Raw genomic sequence first — 19,424 nt, 5'->3', positions numbered from 1 at the left:
CTCATCCGAGTAGAACCTCACTGGCTCCATCACTGACCTGTGGTGATCGCCTCGCGAATCGGCCAGAACTGGGCTCCTGGTTTCGCTGTGACGGACAAACAGAATGGAGCAGTCAGTCGCAGCCTTCCAAAGTCCCCCGACTTAATGCCCACCACCCCCCTCCACGCCCCCACCCGTGCTCAGTTCTGATCTCCCCCTCCACAGCCCCACATAGGTTAAGGGTCAAACCAACCCTTGGACCCGTCCCAGCCAAAGCCACAAATATACCTCATTTCATGCAAAACACATCCAATGGGACCCTCCCTCACTGCCCCTCCCACAGTACTGCCTCTCCCATAGTGTGACCCTCCCTCACCGCCCCTCCCAATATGACCCTCCCTCAGTATTGCCCCTTTTTTTAATAATAAGCGTGTATTCGCTAAAAGCACTACAAAAGACAACCAGTGTCAATACACGACATCTAATACAGAAAAGAAGAAACTACGCAACGACAGAACTACGGTAGAGAATGCAAACTAATACTACCGAAACACACACGCAACGCTACACCCGTTAACGTGACACGCGACACTTCAAATAAGAATCGCGTTCGTACCGTCCACGACACACGCGATCCCCTGAGGGGCCCACCGAGCGCGGAACTCGGCTAGGGTGCCCACGGAAACCGCGTGCTCCCTCTCTAAACGCACCTGCGCGCGCACGTAAGCGCAGAAGACGGGCAGGCAGGCCGACCTGCCAGGTCCCTCGGCCGCCCACCGACGCATCCCGTCGATGGCCAGCTTGGTCAGGCCCAGCAGGAGACCCACCAGGAGATCCGCCGTGCGCCTCAGTATTGCCCCTCCCACAGTGTGACCCTCCCTCAGTACTGCCTCTCCCATAGTGTGACCCTCCCTCACCACTGGCCACACGTCTCACACACGGGGGCTGACAATTCGCCTCTAGGACAGTGAATCCTGGTCAGGACACCAGCCTTTGAGGAGAATCTTCCATCAGGGAGATGGGTGGTGCAGGGACATAGTTCCAGAGCTTCTGCTGCCTTGTTTATTAAATTCCCATTCTGAATTCCCGATCCTTCCGGTTCCGTCCCCTCATCCACCCCTGCACAACCTCTGCTCCATTGTCCTCATCGTCCTGGAATTTGTTGTGCCAGTGGTATCCACGCCTTGAGTTGTCAGGGGTCCAATTGGACATCCTCCCGGGACCCCTCTGCTCTGTCCTGATGCATGGGCTCGAGCTTTGCATTTCTATCCCTGAACCTCTCGCTCCTCCCTCAGCTGCCCAGACCCCAGGCCCCAGAACCCTCTCCATCTCCCTCCCCCCTCCTCTGTGGTTGGTCACTCCTTCCATTGATTCACTGCTCTTGAACAGACCTCTCACACGCTAAAGATGAACTCTTGATCTCACAACCTACCTCATTGTGGCCCTTGCACCTTATTGTCTGCCTGCAACTGCAACACTTTATTCTGCATTCTGTTTACTACCTCAATGTACTAATGTACGGAATGACCTGTCTGGAGTGTGTGTAAACAAATCTTTCATTGTATCTCGGTACATGCGACAATAGTAAACCAATTACCAATCACCACCGTAGAAGTGGGAGGATATGTTAACTCACGTAACCCAGGATACCACCGGATAAATCAGTGGCTGTGTCTGGTGCAATGTGGGAAGGCAGGAGCCAAGTGTCAACTGACTGGGCATGTTCCCACTGGGGTCACAGTATAGGGGGAAGGGGTCAGCTATTCAAGGCCAAGAAAGCTCACTAGCGCCTCTACTTCTCCAGATGGCTAAAGAAATTTGACATGTCTAATTTGCCCCTCACCAATTTTTATCGATGCACCATAGAAAGCATCCTATCCAGATGCATCACGGCTTGGGACGGCAACTGCTCTGCCCAGGACCACAAGAAGCTGCAGAGAGTTGTGGACACAGCCCAGCGCATCACGGAAACCAGCCTCCCCTCCATGGACTCTCTGTCTACACTTCTCGCTGCCCTGGGGAAGCAGCCGACATAATCAAAGACCCCACCCACCCCGGACATTCTCTCTTCTTCCCCCCTCCCATCGGGCAGAAGATACAAAAGCCTGACAGCACGTACCACCAGGCTCAAGGACAGCTTCTATCCCACTGTTATAAGACTATTGAACAGTCCCCTAGTACAACAAGATGGACTCTTGACCTCACAATCTACCTCATTATGATCTTGCACCTTATTGTCTGCCTGCACTGCACTTTCTCTGTAGCTGTAACACTTTATTCTACACTCTGTGTTGTTTTACCCTGTACTACCTCAATGCACTGTGTAATGAAATGATCTGTTGCAAGACAAGTTTTTCACTGTACTGATAATAAACCAATTACCAGATACTGAGATGAGGAGGAAAGACTTCTCGCAGAGTGGTGAATGTGGGAATTCTCTCAGGAGGAGGTTGAAACCAGATCTTTGACTGCATTGGACATTGTTCCGAGGTGGGGTCAGGGATCACAGTGAGACTGAATCTGGTCGATCAGTCGTTGGGCGTATGACCTGGGGAAGTGTGTGTGGAGACGGTCGTCGCTGGGGAGGGAGGGTGGTCTTTGTGGCCCCTTTCACAAGAAGGATGTTTGACCAGTTTGGCATGTGGACCTCAAGCTGAAACATTAACCAGTTCCCTCCTCACAGTTGCTGACTGACCCACAGAGTATTCCCAGTGTTTCCTGGTTCGGTTTCAGATATCCAGCGTCTGCGGGATTCCTGCTTTTGATTGGCCGCTTCACTTACCGGCTTCCCTCTTGTCTCGGATGACCTCAATCATCCCTTCGTCCTCCAACACCGGGAAGAGTGCTGTAACAGAGGGACGGGAATTACAGGACCTTTCTCCGGTGGAGATGCCACACACAGAATGGGTGTAGTGAGTGAGAGGGGGCTTCATGGCAGAGCCAACCCCAGCCAGTCACAGGCCAGCGTCCTCACTGCCCACCCCCAACCGACTCTCCACATCTCCTCCAACCCCACCTCAGTCCAGCAGAACCTGGAGCTCCCCCCAACCCACCCACCACCAGCCATTGCCCGTCACCCACCCTACCACAAGTACCGTCCAACCACGGGTCTCCGAACCCCACCCCAAGTCCTCTCACACAGACGGACAGCACGGGAACAGACCCTTCGGCCCAACAAGTCTGTGCCGACCACCCAGAATCTACTTGCATCTATCTTTGGACAGGTACATGGATAGGAAAGGTTTGGAGTGTATGGGTCAAACACAGCTTCGATGGTTTGCAAGACAAGTTTTTCACTGTACCTCAGTACAAGTGACAATAATAAACCAATTCCAGTCTTGGTCAGCATGGACGGGTTGGGCTGTATTACACACTGACTCTAATCTGACATTAATCCCACTGCATTCTCCCCATAGCCCTCGTCACCACCATCGGGGAGGAGGTACAGGAGCCTGAAGACCCACACTCAACGATTCAGGAACAGCTTCTTCCCCTCCGCCGTCAGATTTCTGAACGGTCCATGAACCCGTGAACACCACCTCGTTCTTCCTTTTGCATTAATTATTTAGTTTGTAACTTATGGTAATATTTTAGGTCCTTGCACTGTACTGCTGCCAGAAAACAACATACAGGTCAGTGACAACAAACCTGATTCTGATTCTCCCCCCTCACCCACACACTGGGGGCAACTAACCCACCGACCCCGCATATCGTTGGGATGTGGGACACAGTCACAGGGAGAACGTGCAGACTCCACACACAGGCAGCGCCGGAGGTCGGGATTGAACCGGAGCTGTGAGGCAGCAGCTCTACCAGTGCACCCCTGTGCTGTTCGCAATCCCTCCATCTCACCTCCATCTCCAAACCAGCCAGCCCCTCAGTCCAGGCCCAGCAGATACCGGGACAACTCATCCAATCAGACACCTGAACTCTGGGCCAACCCTTGCCCCAGTTGTGGATCACCTGCTGTGTTCACTGAGCCATGCCCCAAGACACAGGGTGTCCTCGCTGGCCTCCCCTACAATGCACCTCTCCCCACAGCTCTGCTCCATCTCTGGCCAGTGGCGCAGCAGGTAGGACCATTGCCCGACAGCGCCAGAGACCCGGGTTCGATCCCGACCTCTGGCGCAGTCTGTGTGAGTGTGTGGAGTTTGCACGTTCTCCCCATGTCCGTGTGGGCTCCCCCCACCACCACCCCCTCCCCGAGTGCTCCGGTTTCCTCCCACATCCCAACGACTTGAAGGTTGGTAGGTTCAGTAGCTGCTGGAAACTTCCCTGAGTGCATAGGTTAGTGGCAAAAGACTGGAAAGGGGAGATTGTGGACCTGTGTGAGCGAGGAGTGTTTCAGGAAATAAGGAGAGGAGAAAGGGATGGAGGGATTCGTGTTCCTGGGAGCTAGCACCGATCCAATGGGCTGAAGAGCCTCAGGTTAAATACATTAGGTTAGGCCGTGCATTATATTTCCAGTCGCTGCCTTGGGAAAGCAGCCAATGTAACCAAAGACCCCTCCCAACCCAGACATTCTCTCTTCTCCCCCCTCCCATCGGGCAGCAGACACTAAAGCCTGAGAGCACCTACCCCCAGGCTCAAGGACACCTTCTATCCCACTGTTATCAGACTAATGAACGGACCTCTTGTACGATAAGATGGACCCTTGACCTCACAATCCACCTCGTCATGACCTTGCACCTTATCGTCTGCCTGCACTGCACTCTCTCTATAGCTGTGACACTATATTCTGCACTCTGTTACTGTTTTCCCCTGAACTACCTCAATGCACTGATGTTTCGAAATGACCTGTCTGGATGGCATGCAAAACTAAATTTTTAACTGCACCTCAGTACATGAGACAATAATAAACCAATCACCAATATCAGTCAGCTCGGTCCCTGAGGAACAGTCCCCTCCTGATCCCATCCTGCAGCTCCGCTGGATATTCGACTGCAGTTTCCTTCACAAAGCCTCGTTCGATCAGCCTCAGAGGTTAGACCAGGCGGAAGGAAGACCCACAGGGATACGTGGTGTGGCGGGAGTTGGGGATGCTGAGGTCGACTGCAGTTTGCCCCCTTCCCCTTCCCATCCCGTGAGCCCACCTGAGCAGGGGGCAATTCCCTGTAAGTTACCCAACATACGTACTGGTGCTGATGTATTCCTTGATGGGACGGAACATCACGGCATGCTCTGTGGGAGGAGGGCGAGAGGGTTAAAGCTTTACAGTAGGCAGGTAATCACAGGGCAAAGTCCCCCCGAACCCCCGACTCACACACAGCGGACCCCACACTGAGGGAGCGTCGCACTGTGGGAGGGGCAGTGAGGGAGGGTCACACTGTGGGAGGGGCAGTACTATGGGAGTGTCACACTGTCGGAGGGTCACACTATGGGAGGGGCAGTACTGAGGGAGGGTCACACTGTGGGAGGGGCAGTACTGAACCCGGTGCAGTGTGGAGCAGGTTGCGCGGGGGATCTCCTGGTGCGTCTTCTCCTGGGCCTGGCCAAGCTGGCCATCCACGGGTCACGGCGGCGGGTGGTCAAGGGTTCCAGCCGGTCCGCCTGCCTGCCCGTCTTCCGGGCTTATGTCTGCACGCGGATGTCCTTGGAGAGGGAGCACGCGGTATCCGCGGGCACCCTGGTTGAGTTCTGCACTCGGTGGGCCCCTCAGGGGATCGCGTGTGTTGTGGACGGTGAGAATGCGATTCTTATCTGGAGAATTGCCTGTGCGTTTTGTGGTTGTTAGTTGGCCTTACTGCTGTAAGTGTGTAGTTTGCAGATTTTCTTCTACTTTCTTGTATAGTTGTAGTATTTTTGACACTGGATGTCCTTTCGTAGTGCTTTTAGCAAATAAACGTTTGTAATTTATAAAAAGGGGCAGTACTGAGGAAGTGTCCCATTGTGGGAGGGGCAGTGAGGAAGGAGCACCTTGTAACGTCCCCCCGTCTCTACATTAAAGGGGAGGGCTCTATTTTTTGCGATTTGCCCAAGGCGGAAAAGGCGGTCAGCCTCACTTACCTGCCTTCCTTTTATTGCGGATCACTTCAATAACCCCGTCCTCTTCGATCTCTGGGAAATGAGCTGTGACACAGAGGCTCAGAGTGAGGGGAGACATCGGGGACACCCCTGGGGCCCTCATGGAGCAGTGCCCCTTCCCTCCACTGGCCGGTACGCACTGGGGAATGACCCGTCCCAAACCCCTCACCTTCGGGGAGATTGGGAACCCAACCCCAATGTCACCCATGTCCCATCCCAAACCCAACCCCAATCTCATCCATATCCCACCCCAAATCCACTCATATCCCATCCCAAACCCAAGCCCAACGTCACCCATATCCCACCCCAAACCATCCCAACTCAGACAAGACCCAGACCTCTCCTGAGCCACACCACAGTGACCCATCCCAGCTCAACTCCCCCCACTGGACCAGGGTCCCTTCGATAACAGAACCCATCTCATCCCAACATTACCCAAAGCCACTGCAGTAAAACTCCGGTAATCCGGCAACCAGGCAGTGCCGGACTATTGGATGTCACTCCCATTAATACCCAAACACTCTGTTCTTTTACCTTCCTCCCATTACACAGCTGTGTAACTCAATGTTCCAGTGAAGCCCCGGAATCCAGCTCACGTTCCCGACTAATGAGTGAGCCAGACCTTCAGGAATTCCGAACTATTGGACAGCGGATTACCGTAGTTTTGCTGTAAAGCCAATCTAACCTCAGCCCACACACCAAGACCCAGCTCCTGACGGTGCGCCACCGCACTTTGTGAACGTGCACGCCCGCAGGCCCGGTGTGATGCAAGTGTGCTCCTTTTGAGAAGAATGCACTCCCTTGAGCTCCATCGACCACACCGAATGCATCATCCTCGGTGGGGGGATTTCACCTGTACCCCGAGGAGGGATCACTCCTGTACCCAGCGCGGCCAAGCGTTGAAGAACTGGTCGGCTCCTTTGATTTGGTGGAATGTCCCTCCCGACTCCATCGTCTTCACCTGTAGGTCTGGAGGAGGGGGCTCCCGGATCGACCACCTGTACGTTCCACAGGTGGACGTCTCCTGTTTCTCGGCAGCCTCCATGCGGCCGGTGCCGTGCCCAGACCACCAGCTGGTGTGGGCGCATGCAGGTGGGGCCCACGTGCTGGCACTTCAACGACCGGCTGCCGGAGGGCAGCCGATTCTGCGCCCTGCTCCCGTCTGCCTACTGGGAGCTGTTGGCCGACAACGGCTCCTCCATCAGCCGACTCCCTGGATCCCTGCAGCCAGGACACGCGGAGTCTTGTGGGAGGCCCTGTCGAAGGGAAGCCCGGAGGGTGCCAATTGCTTGGACAGTCCGCTGGCATTGGGGAGTTGATGGGTACCCCCCTCCATCTCCGGGGGGGGGGCATGTCCCCGGGGCTGGGACCGGCTGGCTGGAGTTCCTCAGGACTTTCTGGGATCAACTACAAGCAGGGAGATCCCTCACTTGTCGTTCAGGGCAGTTATCCCAACCAGTCCTGCACAGTCCTGGGCCATCCAGCCAGGACAACATCCATCTGGTCCAGGACCTTGCCCACCTTTCCCCAGAAGAATGGTCCTTCAGTGTCCTCTCCCTCAGGCAGGAGAAGGTGCCCGACAGGGGACCTGTACGGGACTCTGCGTGTGTACAGACTTGGGCTACATTTCACGGGTCTGATGCCTGTCCGGTGCTGCAGAGAGCCCGGTGAACGGTAATGGGTCCATCACGGTTGCCACTTCACTTTGGGAGAGGAGTACGTCAGGGATGCCCCCATCCGGCCAGTTGTATCCCATCTGCATGGAGTCATTCCGGTGTCTACTTTGGAGGAGGTCGACAGATCTGGCTCTGCACGGGACGGGCGCGGAGGTGGTCTTCTCGGCTTGTGCCAACGACGTGCCACTGATGGTCACAGATCCCATTGACCTGCGGAGGATGCACGAGTGCCAACGGGTCTTCTCAGCCGTGTCCTCTGCATGGACCCGTGTTCCGGACTCTTGGTAGGTCAGTGTTGGGTGGGCTCATTCCCGGAAGAGATGACACCATTTGCAAGGGATTTGCCCCATCCGAGTGCCAGCCCCTCTTCCGGGGATACATCCGTGCCCAGGTATCCCTGGATAGGGAGCACGCAGTGTCCACTGACCCTCTGGAGGCTTTCTGGGACTGGTGGACACCTCAGGAGCTGAGTATGTCCCAGATCCTGACAACCCTCATTTTAATTCAAGTTCTGTTGATGTATTAATGAAGTTGTTTTAAACAAGAAAGGGTTAATTATTGAACAAGATCCCAACTTGTGGAAGCACTCATCTCCCAGCCCGCACTTGGCCAGACCCGTGGGTTCACTATCACTTGAGGACACCTCCCTCAGTGCTGGCAGTTAGTACCCTGGGGCGTGGGGCAGTGCAGAGCCATCCCCAGTATATCAGTGGCCCTCAGTGGTACTCACTGGTGGTGATAATCTCCTCAATGGGCCAGAACGTTGGAGAAGGAGAGGGCTCTGTTCAAGGCAAGAGAAGCAACGTCACACAAGGCTCACTTCCAGTGTGTGGGACAGAGTACCCCCTCCGCTTTGCCCTGCTCCCACCACAGCTCAGACACCAGGGCTCTCCCCCCATGAACGCCAGCCCATCAGCGGGCAGGAGACTCGTGTGTAGCTGACCCACATGTCCGAGGAGGCGGTCCCCACCCTCCCCCCAACACTCGGGTCACCCGAGGGAGCTGCCTGGAGCCCTGGGTTGAGACCACTTTGGTCAGTGGGGGCCCTGGTTTAACACGGAACAGTCCAGCGCAGGAAAAGGCCCTTCGGCCCACCATGTCTGTGCTGAACACGATGCTGAATTAAACTAAATCCCTTCTCCCTGCCCATGATCCACATCCGTCCGCTCCCTGCACATCCACGTGTCTGTCTAGCAGCCTCTTAAACCCCTCTATCATATCTGCCTCCACCCCCACCCCTGGCAGCCCGTGCCGGGCACCCACCACTCACTGTGTAAAAAAAATTTGCCCCGCACATCTCCTTTAAACTTTCCCCCCTCTCACCTTAAATGCAAGCTCTCTCGTATTTGACATTTCCACCCTGGAAAAAGACTCTTGACTGTCTACTCTATCTGTGCCTCTCTCAATTTTATAAACCTCTATCAGGTCTCCCCTCAGCCTCCACCGCTCCAGAGAAGACAACCCAAGTCTGTCCAACCTCTCCTTGTAGCTGATGGTCTCTAATCCAGGCAGCATCCCGGTGAACCTCCTCTGCACCCTCTCCAAAGCCCCACATCCTTCCTGTAATGGGGCGACCAGAACTGCACACAGTACCCCAAGTGCAGCCCAACAGAAGTTTTATACGGCTGCAACGTGAGGGAGACTTGGAGGGTGAATTGACTGCAGAGAGGGAGGGGCAGTGGGAAAGTGATCAACACTAACCCTAAGGGGGAGTGGGCCATGAGGGAGGGAGGGAGGGTGGTTCAGTACTGAGGGAGATTCACACTGTGGGAGGGGTGGTGAGGAGCCTGTCCAAGCTGGCCATCCACGGGACGCGGCGGGCGGCGGAGGGTACTGGCCGGTCTGCCTGCCTGCCCGCTTACGTGCGTGCATGGGTGTGTTTAGAGAGGGAGCACGCGGCTTCCGCGGGCACCCTAGCTGAGTTCTGTGCTCGGTGGGCCCCTCAGCTGATCGCGCGTGTCGTGGACAGTACAAACACGGTTCTTATTTGAAGTGTTGCGTGTTGCGTGAGTGGGTGTAGTGTTGCGTGTGTGTTTCGTTAGTATTGGTTTGCATTCTCTACTGTAGTTTTGTCGTTGCGTAGTTTCTTCTTTTCTGTATTAGATGTCGTGTATTGACACTGGTTGTCTTTTGTAGTGCTTTTGGCGAATAAATGTTTATATTTAAAAAAAAGGGGTGGCGAGGAGGGACACACAGAGACACCAAGAGCCGGCAGACCATTGGAGGACCTGGTGACTGAACCTGGAGACACAGAGAGAGCCGGGGCAGGTGTGTGGGTCACAGCTGGACACTCTGATCGCGTGTGTTCTGGTACCTGCTCGCTTGTCTCTGATGTACTCCACCATGCCTCCATCTGTGTAGGCTTCGATCCTCTCCTCAGGGTAGTCAATTGCTGCAACTGAGAAAAGTGGGCATGGGTTAGCTGGTGACTTGTGTTTGTCCAGCCCCTTTCCTCTCCTCAGGACGTCCCCACACGTACAAGTACAAGCTTTTTTTAAAATTTTATTTACAGTGTGGTAACAGGCCCTTCCGGCCCAATGAGTCCACGCCATCCATTTTAAACCCAAATTAACCTACCCGTACGTCTTTGGGACGTGGGATGAAACCGGAGCACCCGAAGGAAACCCATGCAGACACGGGAGAACGTACAAACTCCTTACAGACAGCGACGGGAATCGAAGCCCGATCGCCGGCGCTGTAATAGCATCGCGCTAACCGCTACGCTACCGTGCCGGCCTGTGACTGGCTTTGTGACCTGTCACCTTCAGAGGTTGGTGGGACCTTGACAAGAAGATCGGTGGTCATCCACACCCCCCACATCCCCGCATCCCATCACTGCCCAGGGTGACCGAGGACCGATTGACGTTAGCCCGGAATCTCCTCAATGACAGACCTTCTCCAGGACACAGAATTCCAAAGATCCATCAGCTTTTGAGAGAAGAAATTCCTCACCACAGTTTAAGGCGGCCCGTTTCCTTGCCAGTGTTGTCTCCCACCCTCATCCTTAACCCAGCCTGCCCCAACCTTTCTCCCAATCCCATGCCGGTGTTCCTTCCCTCTGGCACAGATACACATCTCCCCAAAGGGGTCCCACCAAAGCCCTGTCCAACTGCAGCCAGATTCCCTTTGTCCACCCATGGAGAACATACACCGGCCTTTCCAAGCTGCTTGTGCCCGATGTTGACCTGCATCTCATGGATCAACTACCCAGATGTTGGCCTACAGCACATAGATGCAGTCACAAGGAAGATGCACCAGCATCTTTACTGTCTCAGGAGGTTAAGGAGGTTCGGCTTGTCACTGAACACTCTGACAAACTTCTACAGATGTGCTGTTGAAAGTGTCCTGACTGGTTGCGTCACGGTCTGGGACGGCAATTCGAATGCGCAGGAACGTAAGAAGCTGCAGAGAGGAGTGGACTCAGCCCAATACATCACGGGCACATCCCTCCCCACCATCGGGAGTATCTACAGGAGGCGCTTCCTCAAGAAGGCAACATCCATCATCAAAGATCCTCACCATCCGGGCCGTGCCATCTTCTCACAGCTCCCATCAGGCAGGAGGTACAGAAGCCTGAAGTCCCCACACCACCAGGTTCAGGAACAGATATTTCCCTTCAACCATTTGGTTCTTGAACCAACCGGCACAAACCTAATCACTATAGTTTAGCAACACTGGGACCATTTTGATCACTTTGCACAAAAATGGTCTCTGTTTTTTTTGTTCTAATTGTGTTCTTTCTTGTAAAAGTTGTACATAATTTATATTTTCCTTGTGAGTGCTGCTCACCTGATGCTCTGTGCCTGTGATGTGCAGACGACAATAAACTCGACTTGACACATCATGGACCAACCAGCCAGATGTTGTCCTGTACATCATGAACCAGCCGTCCAGATGTTGGTCCTCTGCATCTCATGGACCAACCTCCCAGATTCCCCTCCCCATCATTTACCAATTTCTCACCATTAGGGGAAAGTCCTCCTCCCGACCAGTGATTAACCCCACCCTCTCCCACACTGCGCTCCACCAGATATCTTCCTGACCACTCCTCACACCTCGTGTCTCTCTCCTCCTCAAACCTCACTCCTCCCCAGCTCGGTACATTCACCGCCCACCGACTCTGTCATTGATGTAAATGGTGAGCAGCCGAGATCCATTACTGATCCCTGAGGCACCACTAGACCCTGAGAACAACCTGCTCATTTCTCTTGTCCTGCAGCTGATTCTCTCCCCAGACTAGTGTTACCTGGAGTCCGACATTAAACAACAGGCTTTCTATTCCTTATTCCCATCCCTTATTGCCTGGGGTGCTCAGTAAAACTCCGATATTCTGGCATCCTTGGGACTTTAGTGATGTCGGTCTGGCAGATCTGACTATTGGATGTCACTCCCACTGATACAGCAACACACTTTCAATGCACTTTTTCTTAGACGTCACATAGTACTGTGATAAATTTTTGAGTAAATCGGGTGATCTTAAAGGGATTGGGAAACGGGGCCCTGGTGAGTTTAAAGGGAGTGTGGGGAAGATCATCTGGTGAGCCAGATGCTGAAACATCTGGATTTCTGAACAATCGGATAGCAGGTTATGGCGTTTTGTTGTTAGATGGAAGTGAACTGTGTTGTTGGTTCTGGAGCTACCCACAGACCAGACCGGGTACAGACTTCAGGGAGACAGGTGGGTTCACCATGGTCGCTCCAAGGTCACCGTAACCAACTCTACTTTGTAATTGCAGATTCTTATTTAAGTATTTGAACTTAAACTCCTGGCTGCGATGGGATTTGAACTTGTGTCTCTGGATCCAAGGCCAATGTCTCTGGCTGCTGGTTTAGCACCTGTACTCCTGCCCTGGTAACATCTTCTCAAAAGGTTCAAAGGTTCCACTTTGAGTGGTCAAACACGATCGTTGACCCCGGGAGTGTGTGATGGGACAGTGTGGAGGGAGCTTCACCTTGTGTCTGACCCCGGGAGTGTGTGATGGGACAGTGTAGAGGGAGCTTCACTCTGTGTCTGACCCCGGGACTGTGTGATGGGACAGTGCGGAGGGAGCTTCACCCTGTGTCTGACCCCGGGAGTGTGTGACGGGACAGTGCGGAGGGAGCTTCACTCCGTGCCTGGGAAGTGTGTGATCTCTAGACCTGGTCAATGCCACAATCCCAGACACAACCACCGCTCATCAAAAGGCCTGACATAAGGTGGGTCTGCTTCAGGAGGGATTGTCTGCCAGCAGCTCACTTACTCTCGGTGATGTATTCATCTTCAAAGGGCATCGGCTTCATCACTGGAGCTGCCGCTGTTGTGGAGGGAGCAGAGAGTTAATTGAAGTATTGAGTCCCATATCCAGTCAGCAGTGGTGAGTAGCTCATGCCTCAGGGAGGGAGGAAGGGAGGGACACTCCCCACCACCCCTGAAAAAACTACCAACCACATCTGGGTGATCCTCAAGCCAGAGGAGGGGAGCCTGAAGATCCAGAACCCCGTGATTTGGTCACCGCACTGGAGTTACACAGGAACCACGACACAGGGAGCCAACATTCAAATCACGACCCCCACACCCCCCCTCTTCTCCCTCCCCACACGTGACCTTGGCGATGGGGTCGTGATGCTGCACCAGAAGTGGACGGCTTGGACAGTGTGAGCTCGGTCAACATCCCACGAGGTGGAGCACGGCTATGTTACCCGTGTCCTGGGTTAGGGTTACAGCTGTGTTAACCGTGTCCTGGGTTAGGGTTACAGCTGTGTTACCGTGTCCTGGGTTAGGGTTACGGCTGTGTTACCGTGCCCTGGGTTAGGGTTACGGCTGTGTTACCCGTGCCCTGGGTTAGGGTTACAGCTGTGTTACCGTGTCCTGGGTTAGGGTTACAGCTGTGTTAACCGTGTCCTGGGTTAGTGTTACAGCTGTCTTACCCGTGTCCTGGTTTAGGGTTACAGCTGTGTTACCGTGCCCTGGCTTAGGGTTACATCTGTGTTCCCGTGTCCTGGGTTAGGGTTACAGCTGTGTTCCTGTGCCCTGGGTTAGGGTTACAGCTGTGTTACCGTGTCCTGGGTTAGGGTTACAGCTGTGTTACCGTGTCCTGGGTTAGGGTTGCAGCTGTGTTACCCATGTCCTGGGTTAGGGTTACAGCCGTGTTACCGTGTCCTGGGTTAGGATTACCACAGTACCATGTCTGGAAGTCACTGCCCAGAGACAGGTTCTGAGGGACCTTTCCATCTACCAACTGCAAGGACAACGGGTCAAACAAACGTTTGAAATTGCCCCTCAAGACTGCTCTGCTGCTGAATAACCTGCTTGTCACCTCCACTCCCCACCTCCCTCCAGCCCCTGTAATCCTTGCCCTTAAAAATATCTGCTCTGCCCCCACTGTGAGGAAGAGAGTTCCAAAGACTCACCACCCTCTGTGAGAAAACGTTTCATCTCATCCCCATCTTAAATGGGTACAGTGAGCCCTTATTTTTTTAAGCTGGGACGCCTGGTTGTTGATCTTCCCACAAGAGGGAACATCCTCTCCACACCCATCCTCGTCACAGTCAATTCTCCTTTCAATCTTCTGAACCCCAGTGGATACGAGCCCAGCCTGTTCGACCTTTCCTCATACAACATGCTGCCCGTTCCTGTTCCAGTAAACCCTCTCTGAACGGCCTCCAATGCATTAAACCGGCCAGCAAACTTGGGATCTCATCCAGGGCCATCGGCATTAGTGGAAAAGCAGGTGAATATAGTCGATGGTCACAAGAATCAGCTGACTTTACAAAAGACGCAAAAATCTATCTCCAAAATCAATTAGTAAAATCAGGAAGGGTTAAGAGGGATTTTTTTTTCTCGGGGTAGGGGAGTCTCAACCAAGAGGGTAGAGGGTTAAGTTGAGGGGAAAGAGTTAAGGGGGCCCTGGGGCTCAAGTTTTTCCATATACCCACCACCCTCCCTGTGGGAACGAGCTGCCAGAGGAGGTGGTTAAGGCAGGTACAATTCCAACATTTGAAAGGCAATTGGACAGGTCCATGGATAGGAAAGGTTCAGAGGGATATGGGCCAAACGCAGGCAAACGGGACTGGCTTAGATGGGCATCTTGGTCACCATGGATGAGTTGGGCCGAAGGGCCTGTTTCCGTGCTGGAGACTTTGCCTCTATCTGAGTGCCCTTCTCTGTGACCTCTCCTAAGGAGTGAAGGCCCTCATCATGGCAGGGGAAGGAAAAGCATCATTGGGACTCACTGGGTGAAAGCGGACAATGGGTGGGGTTTAACCCCTGCCTCCCCCACCTCTGTGGAGAGAGCCAGCTCTAGGACTCCCACAGCTTTGCTCCTGATTGACCATAAATAGGACCAGGAGGCCATTCAACTCCTCGAGCCTCTTCCATCATTCATTGGAATCATGGATACATGGAACATAGAACAGTCCAGCACAGGACAGGCCATTTGGCCCAGGATGTTATGCCGACCTTGATGCCGATTTATACTAAATGTCCTCCTCCTGTGTATCATCCACATCCCTCCGTTCCCTTCATATTCATGTGTCTGTATAAAAGCCTCTTAAACTCCAAACTGCCCGCTTCCACTACTACCCCTGGTAACCTATTCCAGGCACCCCCACTCTGTGTAAAAAACTTGCCCTTCACATCACCTTTAAACCTTCCCTGCCTAACAAACCTTAAAAGCATGTCCTCTAGTATTTGACATTTCTACCCTGGGGAAAAGACTGTCTACCCTATCTATGCATCTCAATTTTAAAAACCTCGATCAGGTCTCCCCTCAGCCTCTGACGCTCCAGGGAGAACAACCCAAGTTTGTCCAACATTTCCTTATAGCTCATATCCTCTAATCCAGGCAGCATCCTGGTGAACCTCTTCTGCACCCTCTCCACATCCTTCCCATAATGGGGCGACCAGAACTGCACGCAATACTCTGAGTGCGGTCTGACTAAAGTTTTACATAGCTGCAGCATGACTTCCTCACTCTTGTACTCAACACCCCGACCAATGAAGGCAAGCATGCCATACGCCTTCTTTACTACCTTATCCACTTGTGTAGCCACTTCCAGTGAACTATGGACCTGCATGACCACTTTCCAGCATTATCCCATTTCCCGGAAATCTGTCATTCGTAGTTCTGAATGACCACAATGACTGAGCCCCACCAGTTCACTGGGGAAGAGAATTGCATTGTAACCATCAATTCTATGCCAATCTCTCCTCAGTCCCAAGCAGCTCACCCCTTATTCTATTTGTCCAAGTGGCCTTGGCCAAGGGAACCAACCTTCTGGCATCCAACCCATCAAATCCTTCAAGAATATTGTATGTTTCCATCAGAGTTTCTCTCAATCTTCTAAATGGCTCAGGATTCAGCCCCAGTCTACCCACCCACTGACCCACAGAGGCTACTGAATCTTCACTGCATTCCCTTCACGTTGAAGACGCTAATAATCTGGAATCCAATTGTTTGGGAATCCCAATGGCCTGGCATCCGGCTTGCTCATTAGTCCGGAGCGGGGGCAGTGGGAGTCAGCGATCCGGATGGGGCCGGGGCCCAGGCTGCGCGCCTGGAGACAGGATTGGGTCTGGAATATCAGGAGTCAGGAATTTTGTGGCCAGACTGCTCGTATTTTCCCTGATCTTTTTTTTTTTAACTCACTGGAGGATAAATTATTCTACCATGTAACGTGTGAAACAGAATGGAATAAACGTTTATGGGATTGCAGGAATAACATCCAATAATCCGGCACCAACAACAGCCTGGCACGCCGGATTATCGAGGTTTTACTGCATCCTCTCTCATTGGAAGTTAAAACACAGAAGCAAACGAGAAACTTTCTTCAACAAGCAGCCCCTCTGGCTGCAGTTCACAAAGCGCCCACCTCCTCCGGAAAACATCTGTGTGTTTTCGACGGGACGCTCGTCGGAGAGGGGCTGCCTTTGAATCAATCACCCTCCCTACTTGCTGCCAACTCCCGCCGAGGGTCCTTACCTTCCGGAGGGATGAGCATGGAGCTGAACAAGACGAGGCTGGACAGCAGGGCGGTGACCAGAGTCGAAGGATTAAACATCGCCCTTTTCCCGCCCCGATTCAAAAGAAACTAAAGTGTTGAGAATGGCTTGGGTGGTCCCGGACCTTCCCCACGCCCCTGCCTTCTCGCTAAAGTTTGGCTCGACTGAGGTGGTGGGTCGCTGGGCGTCTCACAATGGGACCCGAGGCGTCACAAGGACCGTCTCCAGGGAGAAGGCACCAACAATGGGTCACCTAACTTTTCAAAAACAAACTCCATTCCATTTGATATTCCCCTCCCTGACTGGGGAACTCCCACTTACCCCGAGGCAGTTGGGAGCTCCCCGCTGAAGCCTGGAGTTAACTGCAGATGCTAGAACATCTGGAATAAAACTAAAGCAGCTGGGAACATTCAGCAGGTCAGGCAGCATCTGTGGGGAGAGAAGAAGGGAATCGACGTTTAGATGACGCCGAGTATTTCCTGCATTTAGGGTTTCGTTCTGCATAGGAATTGGTGCTTGATTAGAAGGGAAAGAGGTAGCTATTGAAGGATTCATCTCCACATCTTCAAGGAATGGCCACAGACTGAGATCGGGGGTGGTCGGTTGAATGGAACCAGGGAAGGTGGGGGGGGGGGGGGTGGAAGCAATTTATCTTTATTTATAGAGAGCTTCAATGCAGTGGAGTGTTCCAAAGCACCGGGCAACATTACTCAGCAAGTTGGTCAAAACCCCACAAACCTGCTCCATCATTCCACAAGACCATGGCTGTTCTACCTCTGCGCCTTTCCCCACAGCCATCGCTTCCTCCAACATCCACAAATGTATGGGTGTTTTTGCAATGAGCTTGATATTACTCTGGGGCAAAGAATTCCAAAGTTAAGTGAGCTATAAGGAGAGGTTGGACAGACTTGGGTTGTTTTCTCTGGAGCGGCGGAGGATGAGGGGAGACCTGATAGAGGTTTATAACATTACGAGGCTGTCTCCTAGGGTCAAAATGTCTAATACTAGAGGGCAAGTTCAAAGGAGATGGGTGGGGGCAAGGTTTGTTTTAAAGAGTGGTGGGTGCCTGGAATGGGCTGCCAGGGAGATGGTGGAGGCAGATACCATAGAGCTTAAGAGGATCTTAGGTACCTGGATGTGCAGAGAATGGATATGGACATTGCGCCGGCAAAATGGATAGTTCAGCACAACATTGCGGGCCGAAGGGCCTGTACAGGGATTCTACCAGGAATTTCTCCTCATTTCAGTCGTCAATGGCCCACCCTTACTTTGAGACAGTGACCACTGGTTCTAGAATCCTCGGCAATCTACCCCACCAAGCCCTCGCAGAAGTTTTGTTTCAATAAAATCACTGCTCAATCTTCGACACTCTGTGGAGGATGCATGGAACAGGCCGAGCTGCCGGCGGTCACAGTAACGTTCTCCCATGTGACACCCCAGAACCAGGCCGATGGACCTTTTGTTGCATTTCCCGCTACATCCTTCCCTAAAAAGGATGGAAACGGTTCACAATGCTCCAGGTCTCACCAACACCCTGGATATTATAGCAAGGTAACTTCATTTCCAGAGAAAGCTATAGCTGCAGGGCTTTCAGTGACCTTCTGCACAAGGACACCATCAGCATTGCCCAATCTCTCACCATTTAAGACACTAAGTATGTTTTTCCCTCTCTACATTTTCCCATATTGTACTCCTTTTGCCACACTGTTGACTCATTTAGTTGTCTACATCTTGAAACCCCTTTGCACCCTCATTAAATAACATTTCTATTGAGTTACATTTGATCCCCTCCGTTGACCAGTTGAAATATTGGGGGTGGGGGGATAGAGTTATTAGAACTTTGGGTTGAGGCAGCCGGTAAAACACGGCTACCAACTGTGGAGGCGTCAAATTCAGGAATCCACGAGTATGGAATTGACATGTAGGGAGGAGAGCAGGGCTAGCAAACCTTAAAACCATTCATTCAACCTCACACCCAGTGGTGAACAGACCAGAGGTGGCTAGTGAGATGTCGATAGGAGGTATTCTGATAACAGAGGGTTTCAATAGGAGGATCAGTGTCTAGGACCCAGGTGGAGAGATGTGGAAAAACTGAAGGACACTTTAAAATAAAATGAAGCACTGAGTGCTGGAATGGCAGCGGAAGCAGATTCAATAGGAACCTTGAAAACAGAACATGGGTTTGTAAAAAAAAAACAGGAAGGCGGAGGGCATGTGGATGGTGTATTGGGCAATGCTGAGAGCTGGATGGGCTGACTGATCCCTTACACTGTGAGATGGGAGGTCAGTTAGTGATGGGACGGGTGTTTGCATTGGGTCAGATGGACTGGAACCTCTCCTCATCCTGTACTTTCCCTGTTGAGTCATTTATGTTCTACAAACGAATGCACAAAGTCAGTAAGTTTTGAAGGTAATCCACTGCCAACTTGTGCAGGGGAGGATCTCCACTCCAGTGCAATTCATCATGCACCAGGTGGCTTTTGTACAGCCACCCTCCAAGGTCTCTGCACTCCTGCACATCGAGTTTCCATTGTACCCTCAGCAGCACCGCTGCCTTCGGCTCCCGGGCCACCTTAACCCACATTAAATGGCTCAGTATCACTGATACGATCTTAATTGCCATGGGATATTTTACTGATGTTAAAGACACCATTCAAATGATTACCCAAAAGGACAAGTGGAACATTTATCCTATTGACAGTTTTGTAGGAACAATCATCCCTAAAGCAATACATTTATCTGGGTTACATCTACCAGTTTTGGTT

Source organism: Pristis pectinata, chromosome 37 (assembly GCF_009764475.1).
Source record: "Pristis pectinata isolate sPriPec2 chromosome 37, sPriPec2.1.pri, whole genome shotgun sequence".
Taxonomy (NCBI): Eukaryota; Metazoa; Chordata; class Chondrichthyes; order Rhinopristiformes; family Pristidae; genus Pristis; species Pristis pectinata.
Note: the sequence above shows the minus strand (reverse complement) of the source record.